Source organism: Aphelocoma coerulescens, chromosome 4A (assembly GCF_041296385.1).
Source record: "Aphelocoma coerulescens isolate FSJ_1873_10779 chromosome 4A, UR_Acoe_1.0, whole genome shotgun sequence".
Taxonomy (NCBI): Eukaryota; Metazoa; Chordata; class Aves; order Passeriformes; family Corvidae; genus Aphelocoma; species Aphelocoma coerulescens.
In genome coordinates this window covers 5,981,836-5,990,974 of record NC_091018.1, presented here as the reverse complement: position 1 = coordinate 5,990,974, position 9,139 = coordinate 5,981,836, and the positions used below count along the sequence as shown (strand labels likewise).

The window sequence follows — 9,139 nt, the reverse complement described above, 5'->3', positions numbered from 1 at the left end:
TGGAAAGGACCTTAAAACTCATCCCATCCCACCCCTGCCGTGGGCAGGGACACCTTCCACTGTCCCAGCTTGCTCCAAGCCCCGTCCAGCCTGGCCTTGGACTCTACCAGGGATGGGGCAGCCGCAGCTTCTCTGTGAAATCCATCCCAGCCCCTCACCACCCTCACAGGGATGAATTTCTTCCCCATATCCAGTTCTGAAATACAATTAGAAACAAAAGAAAGGAAGAAAGGCAAACATCCCGGCAGGAATGCTTTCCTTGCATTTTATTGTCTTCACATCAGCAAACCCACATCCGTGGCTTTCTGCCCTGAAGGCATCCGGATGCCCTGGGGGTGCATCCAGGACCAGGACCGGCTCTTGCCACCGTCGGATACCTGCAGTTCCTCATCCCAGGAATTGTGAAGATCCATGAAAGCTCAGAGGGCACCACCTCACCCTCCAGCCCCTGGTGCCTCCAGGGCGGCGGCTGCCGCTCACCCTTCTCCTGCTCCCAATTCCTGAGGCAACTCCGTGAACCCGCTGCCCTTTCCCGGTGCCCCCAGCCCGCGGGAGGGTCTGTGGGGGCCGGGGGCTGGCAGGGAGCCCGCGGGTCCCCTCGGTCCCAATCAGCTGTGATTGAAGGCAGCCCCGAGCCCCCGTCCCTGCGCGTTTCCCGACGAGCATCCGTGGAATCTGCAAGCCATTAGCTGTGTGTTATCTTTCGGGAGATGCTGAGGTGAGCCATATGGAAGCACTTACTCGTCAACAGCCTGGGACAGGGTTTGGTGGGGTGGCCAGGACTCAGCCCTTTGTGAACTGCAGAGAAGCTGGAACGCGTCCATTGACCCATTTAATGAGCTCCGGCAAGGGGAATTTCACACTGTGCCTGGAGCAGCAGTAACCTTATATGTAGGGAGAGGGGGAGATAATTCCTAATCTTGTCAATCACGCCGTTGTGAAATCCGCAGCAGGGTTTCTGGGAGCGGGAGGGCCAAGGAGAAGGCGAGGGCCTGATCCAGCTCCTCGCCGAGCGGGGCTGCACAAGAAAGGCCTTTCATTATTTTTCTTCGCAGTCTCCTCATTTCCTCGCTGCAAAAAACAACAATATATTTATTAACTAGACAAATATTTGACTGGGACAACATGCTGGAATGACCTGCAAACGCCTCCTCGTTCCCACCAAGAGGGGTTCCTGCTCCCACCCGCAGCCCCAAACCCTGCAGGGCTTCCAGCAGCTCCGGTCACCCCCTCCTCCTTCTCCAGAGGAGGGGGAAGAGAGGGAAATGCCTCCCCCAGGTACCCCACTGGCTGAATCCCACTTGCCACATGCTGAAGTTTCTTGGAGGGGCTTGCAGGGGCTGCTGGGGGCCACCTCAAGGCACGTCCTTGAGATGGGGGCACAGCTGGGCCTCAAGGAAGGACAGAGGACAAGGGTTTGTATTTAGGGGAGCACAGTGTTACCCCAACCAGCTCCTCCTGCATCACAGAATCCCAGAATCACAGCATTATGGAATCATTTAGGTTGGAAAAGACCTCTAAGCTCATGGAGTCCAACCATTACCACCAGCAGGACGCTCTGATGCCACGGTGCTGCTGCTCCATCATCTCCACCACAGGGAACCGCTCCAAGATTGAGCTCCAAGCTAAAGAAACAAACAGAGCCTTTTTTCCCTGTTGTTTTTCCTGTTTGCCTAAGAAACATAATCTTGCCCCAAAATGAAAAAAATAATAATAACTCACAGGAAGGCCCCGAGCATGAGGCGCTTTCTGTGCGATTTCAATCAAAACAGGCTTTAAAAAACAAATTCCTTCGATATTCATCACATGTGTAAAACACATTAAAGGGGGACGGTGGCCCAGGCCGGAGCAGCAGAGCCCTCCAGCTCCTGCCCATGCTGGGAGACCTGGCCAAGCATCACCCAGAGCTTTTCCAGCCTGGAGAGTCCCTGTCCCAGGATCAGTTAGCTTGGAAAAGCCCTCTGAGCCCATCGAGTCCCCTGCGCTGCCAAGGTCACCACTCACCCATGTCCCCAAGCCCCACAGCTTTTTTAATCCCTCCAGGGATGGCTCTGGACAAAGGGACAAGCTTCTGCTCCAGAAAAACTCCTCACATTCTGTGTGAGCAGAGAGCAGGAGAGATCTGTGTTTTCCTGGCCTAAGTGGAGCCTGGGAGATGGATGATTTTAGCTCCACACATTGAGAACTCTACAGAATCAATGTTAAAATTCCCATCTCATGTTCTCCTTTGAATCCCTGACTTCCAACAGCCTTGTGGCTGCAAAAATTGCCATATTCCTGGGTTTCATCCTAGAAGAAGCCACAGTGCTGGGCTGTCCCTGCCCTCCACAGCCGTGTCCTTGCAGGTCCCAGCTCTCATGTCCCCATGGGCCACCTCGGTCACACTCCGGGCCACATTCCCAATTCTGCTCTTGTTTTTCCCTCTCATCATGCTGGATTCAGACTTATTTGCACATAAACCAAAGTGAGGGACAAAGAAAGAAGCCCCCATGTCCCCCTCAGATCCTGCTGCCCCTGGCAGGGTCCCTGCTCTCTCTGGATCTGCAGCAGCTCCGTGCTGGATCATTATCCTGAAGCAGCCCAGCCCGGGTTTGGTGGGTTCCCGTTTTTATGAGGTGTGATGGGGAAGGAATGCTGTGCACAGTTTAATTAGGGATTGAGAGCCTTGGGGGCAGTGGGAAGCTGCAGATACCCGGGCACAGGCCATTAAACTTCCCCTTTGATGTCTGCAGTCCTGGTGTCCCACCATGCTCCAGGAATTCGGAGGCTGCACTGCACAGAAGGCCCTGGTTTGGTCTCTTCTCCAAAGGGCTAAAGCTCCATTTTTCCCCAGCTCCTCTTATTTTGTCCAAACACCTCTGGGAGTGGGAACTGAGGGTGAGCACAGACAAGCTCCAAAACAGCCAAGGATAACAGGATGTTCTGGCCAGAGGCTTCACCTCCATGGCCAGGGCAGGGGTGAGGGCTTGGCTGGCTCCTGACTCCCAAGAGCCTGGAGCTGGGTGCTGCTCTTCCCTGCCTGGGTGCCCCCATTTCCTGCCTGGATGCCCCCATTCCCTGCCTGGGTGCCCCTCTTCCCTGCGTGATGCCGAACAGTGACACAGAAATGGGATTTGGCCTCAGGAACATTTAAATTCCCAACATCTCCCCAGAAGATCCCTGGCCCTGCCAAGGAGGCCCCTTTGGACCCTGCAGTGAGGGGTAGCTCCCAATGTTCGTCCCACCTGGGAGGTTCCCAGGATCCCAGTGGGAGCTGGGCAGTGCCAGCATCCCATCCAGACCTGGAGTTCTGCTCCCACACTCCGGAGCAGGAGCTGCTCCTCACCCCCATGACTGTGCTGGGTGCTCCATCCTGGGAGGCTGAATCAGCTCCCCGAGGGCAGGAAGGGGCCCTTCCCTCGCCCTGCTCCCTGGAGGATGTGCTGACCTATCCATGCTCCATCTCCCAACTTGCTGCAGGCTGCAGGCACATGTTGTGGGAATTCGGGATGCTGTGTCAGTGGTGGCTCCCAGCCCTCCCAGCCCACACTGGACAGGGAGCGGGGGACACGGGGATCCCACATGGAGATGACCCAGAGCTGGCGCTTGGCCTGTGCTCAAGGAGCTGAGGCCGTTGGAAGCTCTGAACTGTCCCATCAGAGCACAGGGGCACCAAATCCCTTGGCACGGGCTTGGGATCTGTGCCTCGAGATGTTCCCTGGGCTGCAGGACACATCTGGGATGGGATGCTGGTGACACTCCATGAGCTGAGTGAGACGCTCCTTCACCCCAGTGTGACTTCCCCCACCACAGCCCTGCCGGCTTAGGTCCTGGGAGGGGCTGGGAGCTCCTGGTGATCCATGGGGTGCCACACCCAGCTCATCCCACGGGAAATCGATGGCAGGAAAGGCAACTAAACTCAAGACCCTTGTCCCTGCTGGGCAGTGTGAGCACCTGTATTCCTCCTCCTCCTCCTCCAGGCACAGCCTCCATAGCACCCCACATTTCCAGATGGCTCCAGTGCCGCAGAACACAGGTCAGAGGAACCAGCGTTGATTCCAGACCCCTTCCTCATCCTCCTTGCTTCCCATCCCCACAGGGCTGTGCCCTTCCTGCTCAGACACCCAGCACTGCTCCCCTGCCTCCTCCTCCTCTCCCGCAATGTGACTCCTCCGTTCTGTAAATCCCATTTCCATTTCCTAGCGCCAGGGTGACACATGGAAGTGGAGATGTGAACTCAGCATACACACAAATGCCTCCCCTGATTAGGACAACTTTTAAGTAGGTCAGAGCCTGGATTGGAGCTGCCTGACAGCTCCCCTATAAAACATCCCGACTTTAATGCCCTGGATATATTTTTGTGGTGTGGAATAGGAGCAGTTTCCAGGGGCAATGTGGGGGAGCAGACGTTGCTCCCGTGCTGGGGGAGGGCAGCGCTGGGGAAAGTGGCTGCTGTGAATGAACTGGTGATTAAGGTCATTAAAGGATCTTAACCCAGGGGCACTGGGGGGACGGGAAGGGGACAGCCGGGCTCCATCACCACTAACAAGCCACTCGCCAGCCATCCCATCCCATTGCAGCCAGTCCTGGCAGCCACAGATTCCCGGAGTGCTGAGGAGTGTCCCCACACACCTCACTTTAGGTATCAGTGGGCACCTTCTGACTCTATTTATAAATTCCCTTAAATCTCCAGCTCCCAGAGCCCTGTGATTAGAGCGGAAAGGTCATTTTTAGCATTGCCTTTCCCTTCCTATTTTTTTGGGAGTAAAAATAGTAGGTCACCCACATTTGTGGCTGGGAGAAAAACACATTTAGGAGCAAGATCCCTCACCCAGCATCTCCCAGCTCACCCTGCAGTGCCCATGGGCAGCTGTCCAGGGGCTCATCCACCCACCCCCAGTTCCCCCAAACCTCTCCAGCCCCTCAGCGCCACTGTCACTGATGAGAAAGGAAAGAGGCACGATTTAAACGTGACCTCTCACCCCAAGCTGTGTCTGTAATCTGACGAGCAAACCTTAATAGGCCGAGCCAGGCAGCGGAGCCCAAAGCCCAGATAAAACCCGGCCCCGCCGACAATTCAATTTCCTTCCATGAGATCAACTTGCAGCTTTAGCAAACCCACTTGTGCAGGCACTGGGCTGAAACAATCTGGGCTGGCAGGCATGGCCAGGCTGCCTTGGGCTGCCACCACCTGAGCCCAGCACCCTCCCAGGGCTTCCAACCACCGCCAGCACCCTCCTGGCACTGTCCAGCACTGTCCAGGGGCTGACAATCACCGCCAGCACCCTCTTGGGACTACAGACCACTCCCAGCACCTTCCCAGCATCATCCAGCAGCCTCTGGAGCTGCTCAGTAGCCCCAGGACCCTCCCAGGGCTGCCCAGTACCCCTGGCACCCAGCACAGCCCAAGGACACTGATCCATTGGAGCAGGAGCACACGGGACTTTGTGCCCTGCAGGGGAGGGATTTATTTCCAGGGAAAGCTCTTCCATGGCCCAGGGGAGCTTGTGGCCTGCCCATGGGGGAGCAGGCTCATCCCCCTCCCCAGAGCAGCCATGGGCATCATCAGCCAGGTTGGCCAAGGCGGTGGGAGGGTGGGAAGGTGCTCCTGGGGCCGGGACAGTCCTGTCTCCAGGCTGGTCTTGCTGATCCCTCCACAGGCACGCAATCGCCTCCACCTCCGCCTCCTCCTGCTCCTACTCAGCCCGGTGTGGAAAAGCTGGAGCCTGAAGTGCAGGGGGGATGTGTTTTCCGTGCCGAGCAGCAAATAATGTCCGCATGAAAGGCGCGCTGCTGGCTTTTGCTTTCTCTCCTCTTTTTTTTATTGCTGTTGCTAATCTTTGACCTAGATAGCAAAGGAACTTGCTGGGAGAGGAGGAGGAGGGTGCAGGGGCTGGGGCACAGGCAGGGCTGCAGCCGGAGCCTCCTGCCAGGGCACGGCGTGGGGGCTGCACGGGGGAGGCCCCAAAACCTTCGTGAGAGCAGGAACAGCAGTTTTGGAGAAAAAGCAAATGAAAAAAACTTCTCAAGCCAAATGTTCCTGAAGAGTGTTCACATGGATGGAGTCCATGGAGTATTGCTGTGTTATATCATTGCAATGCCAAGTTTTCAGTGAGAATTGCAGTTTCTTAATGTCTTTGTGTGTGTTCATTGATGGAGCTCACATTTATAGAATCACAGTCCCAGAATGGTTTGGGTGGGAAGGCAACTTAAAGCCCATCCAGTTCTACCCCCAGCCATGGGCAGGGACATCTTCCACTCTCCCAGGGTGCTGCCAGCCCTGTCCAACCTGGCTTTGAACATTATACAGATTTGTTTTCATTCCACATCTCATGCACAGGAGCGATGTGGGCAGGAGGCACATCCTTGCCAGCAGCCAAAGCCCCACTTTAGGCTAAGGGCTGCAGGCTGGCGCATCACCCACCTCTCCTTCCCCACCCCAGCCACTTCCATCCACACCCAGTCCCCCCATTCCCAGGTGGAATTGCTTTGATTTCTGACGTTTGAGCTCTCCTAGATGCCTCCAGTTTACAACCCACTGCCACCCATTTCCAGCCCACTGGCACCAGTTTGGTCTCTATATCTCTTGGCTGACTGCACACAGGGATCCTTTATTAACAAAGCAGATCTGCAGGAGGAGGCTTTTACTTTAAACATGCCCCTCAATAACCACAGAAAGACCAAATGTAAAACTCATCATCCCAAACCTCAGCCCTGCATCTCCTGCATCGGCTTTGCTCAGCGATCCCAAACTCCCTCGTGTGCCGCATGCACAACTCCAGCAATCCCAGTCTCAGGGAAAAGATTAGCTCTTAATTCCCCGAAGCCAAATCAGGACACGACACAGCCCATATTGTTCCAATTTACACCTCCTTATGAGCTTCCTCAGCTCCCTTTATAGTCTCAGTCTCTGTGCTGTGAATCTTCCCCATTTCCAGTCGCTCCAGTCTGGGGGCCCAGCAGCCCCAGGGTCCCACGGCCCCACACCCCGGGGTGGGGCCACTCCAGAGCCCGACAGCTTCCCCTCCATGGGCTGCAAGGATGGGACCCCCCAACAGCTCTTGGCCAAGTCCTGGGTGTCTCCCATCCCCTGCACAAGCTGCTGGGCAGGATGACCATCCCAGATGGAGAGATGGGTGACCACGGCCGTGTCACAGCTCCCTTGGGGACGCAGCTGGCAGCAGTGCAGGGACACATCAGGCATCCCCCCTGCGGGTCAGCACCCGGAGCCCTGTGGCCAAGGTGAGCTCAGGAGGGCCCTGGCCAAGAGCTGGAGTTCAGCTTTGCCCAGGGTGCTCCACACTGCGAATCGCAGCTTCAGGCACCGAGGGGTTTCTCCTACTCCAGGCTGTTGCTATTCTGAATTGGAGGATTTCTTAATTTCTTTTAATGAAACATGAGGATCTGATGAACAAGACAGCAGCCTCAAATAACCTCTAGCTTGGCGTGAAGACAAGTCACGGCTGTTTGGGATAAACACAAGCCCTTTCCCAAGGCCAAAGCAGGGATGCTGTAGGAGGGGACTCTGGGGAGGTTGGGAAGGAGCCATCCTGCTGTGGGCTGAGGAGCCCTGGGCACCCAAATCTGCTCTCACAGCACCTTCCCTCCTCTGTACCTGCCAGCAGGTCAGGTCTCTGCTTCCCTGCACTTCCATGGTCCCCACACAAGGTGGTTGCACTCCCATGGGTGCTCCCTGCCTGGAGTGCCTGGTCTCCTCTGTGCTGGGGACCCTCCAGCCAAACCACACGCAGACACCCTGAAATCCTTCCTTGGGAAAGGCAGTTTATTCCCAGATCAGCCCTCTGGCTTAAGGGGTCTGATCCGGCATTTTCTGCTGTTGAACAATGGGATGAGAACAGGGAAAAGCAGCAAAGATGGGGAGGCTTTGGTGAGCCTGGCTGGGCTGGGGGCAGAGCCTGGTGCCCCTCGCCCTGGGGGAGAAGCTGATGGTGTTCCCCACGTACAGGCTCTGCTGCCCACAGCTGCCGTGTTCCCACGGGATGGTTTTCCCCACGACATTTCTCTCCCTCCCTCCCTCCATCTCCCAAAACCCACCAGCTGCTTCCCACAGCTGCAGCGCCCTGGCCAAGGCTCTCAGCAGAGCCCGGGGCTTGATGTGGCCGTGCTGGGGTTTCACCCTCTGTGGTGCATGAAGGAGTTAACGTGCTGAAAACCCCACATCCTCCTCCGGGGGGTTTCCAGGGATGTAGAGCAAATCCTATTACAGCAACACTTACCTGGGGAGCCGTGGGGAGGGCAGCCATGCAGCAAACCTCAGTGGTTTGCTACTTGATTTGTTCCCCAGGAGCGGAGAGCTGGTGGTGGAGCAGCTCAGGAGCAGCTGGAAAAAGCCCTCACAGCCCAGGAGCTGCCTTTCTGCTCCACATCCCATAACGGGGGCCTTGGAGGTGGCACCGCCGAGTGGGCATCGCTCCCCTTGAGCCAGGACGCTGTGGGGGCTGGGGTTATGGCTTCTTGTGCTCACAGCCACCCTTGTGCCTTGATTTTGGACGGATCTGGACATCAAACCCAAGGCTCTGGCTGCATTTTACCCAGCCCCATCGAGGAGCCACCTCTCAGCCCAGCCAAGCAGGGAGAAGAGAAAAAAACAGGAGAAAAGGATTAAAACGAGCCCGATTGCCCCGAGCAGAGGAAGGGGAAGGCAGGAACAGCCTTTTCCACAGCCGCGACCTGGGAAAGAGCCTCGGCACGGCCGCGTCTGCCGGGCTGTCAGAGCTCGGGATGGGGACGGCTTGTTTTGGGCAGCCTAATAGAGACCTAGCGGGATAATTGGCAGGAGTGAGGGAATGACACAGCCCTCTTCCGGAGCACGGAGCCCTCCTAATGGGAGCCAGGTGGCAATGCCCCTCCAGCCCTGACCCCGGGCGCTGCGGAGCGGAGCCTGAGCACGACCCCGGCCGCGGGATGAAAGCGGCCCCGCGTCACCCGGCCAGCGCAGACAGGTGTGGGGTGGCCGTGTCCCCCAGCACAGGCTCCCCCTGGCAGCAGCTGTGTCCCCAGGCCGTGGCACGTTTCCTGACGGCCGGCAGGACACGCGAAATTGCCAGTGGAGAGCGGCGGAACGGCTCTGCTGGAATGTCAAGGACGGAGGGGACAGATGGTCCGTGTCCATCAGGGAACGGAGCGCTCCTCGGCCTTT

The 9,139-nt window shown here is 57.1% G+C and overlaps 1 long non-coding RNA gene across 1 annotated transcript; it reads right to left on the bottom strand.

The window, feature by feature from the left end:
* Positions 1 to 279: 279 nt before the first annotated feature.
* On the bottom strand, positions 280 to 8,693 carry LOC138110198 (uncharacterized). Its single transcript, XR_011150820.1, has 3 exons — positions 8,217 to 8,693; positions 1,544 to 1,625; positions 280 to 1,071 (listed from the first exon to the last, which is right to left on the bottom strand). It is a non-coding gene; the product is annotated as an uncharacterized lncRNA (long non-coding RNA).
* Positions 8,694 to 9,139: the final 446 nt, after the last annotated feature.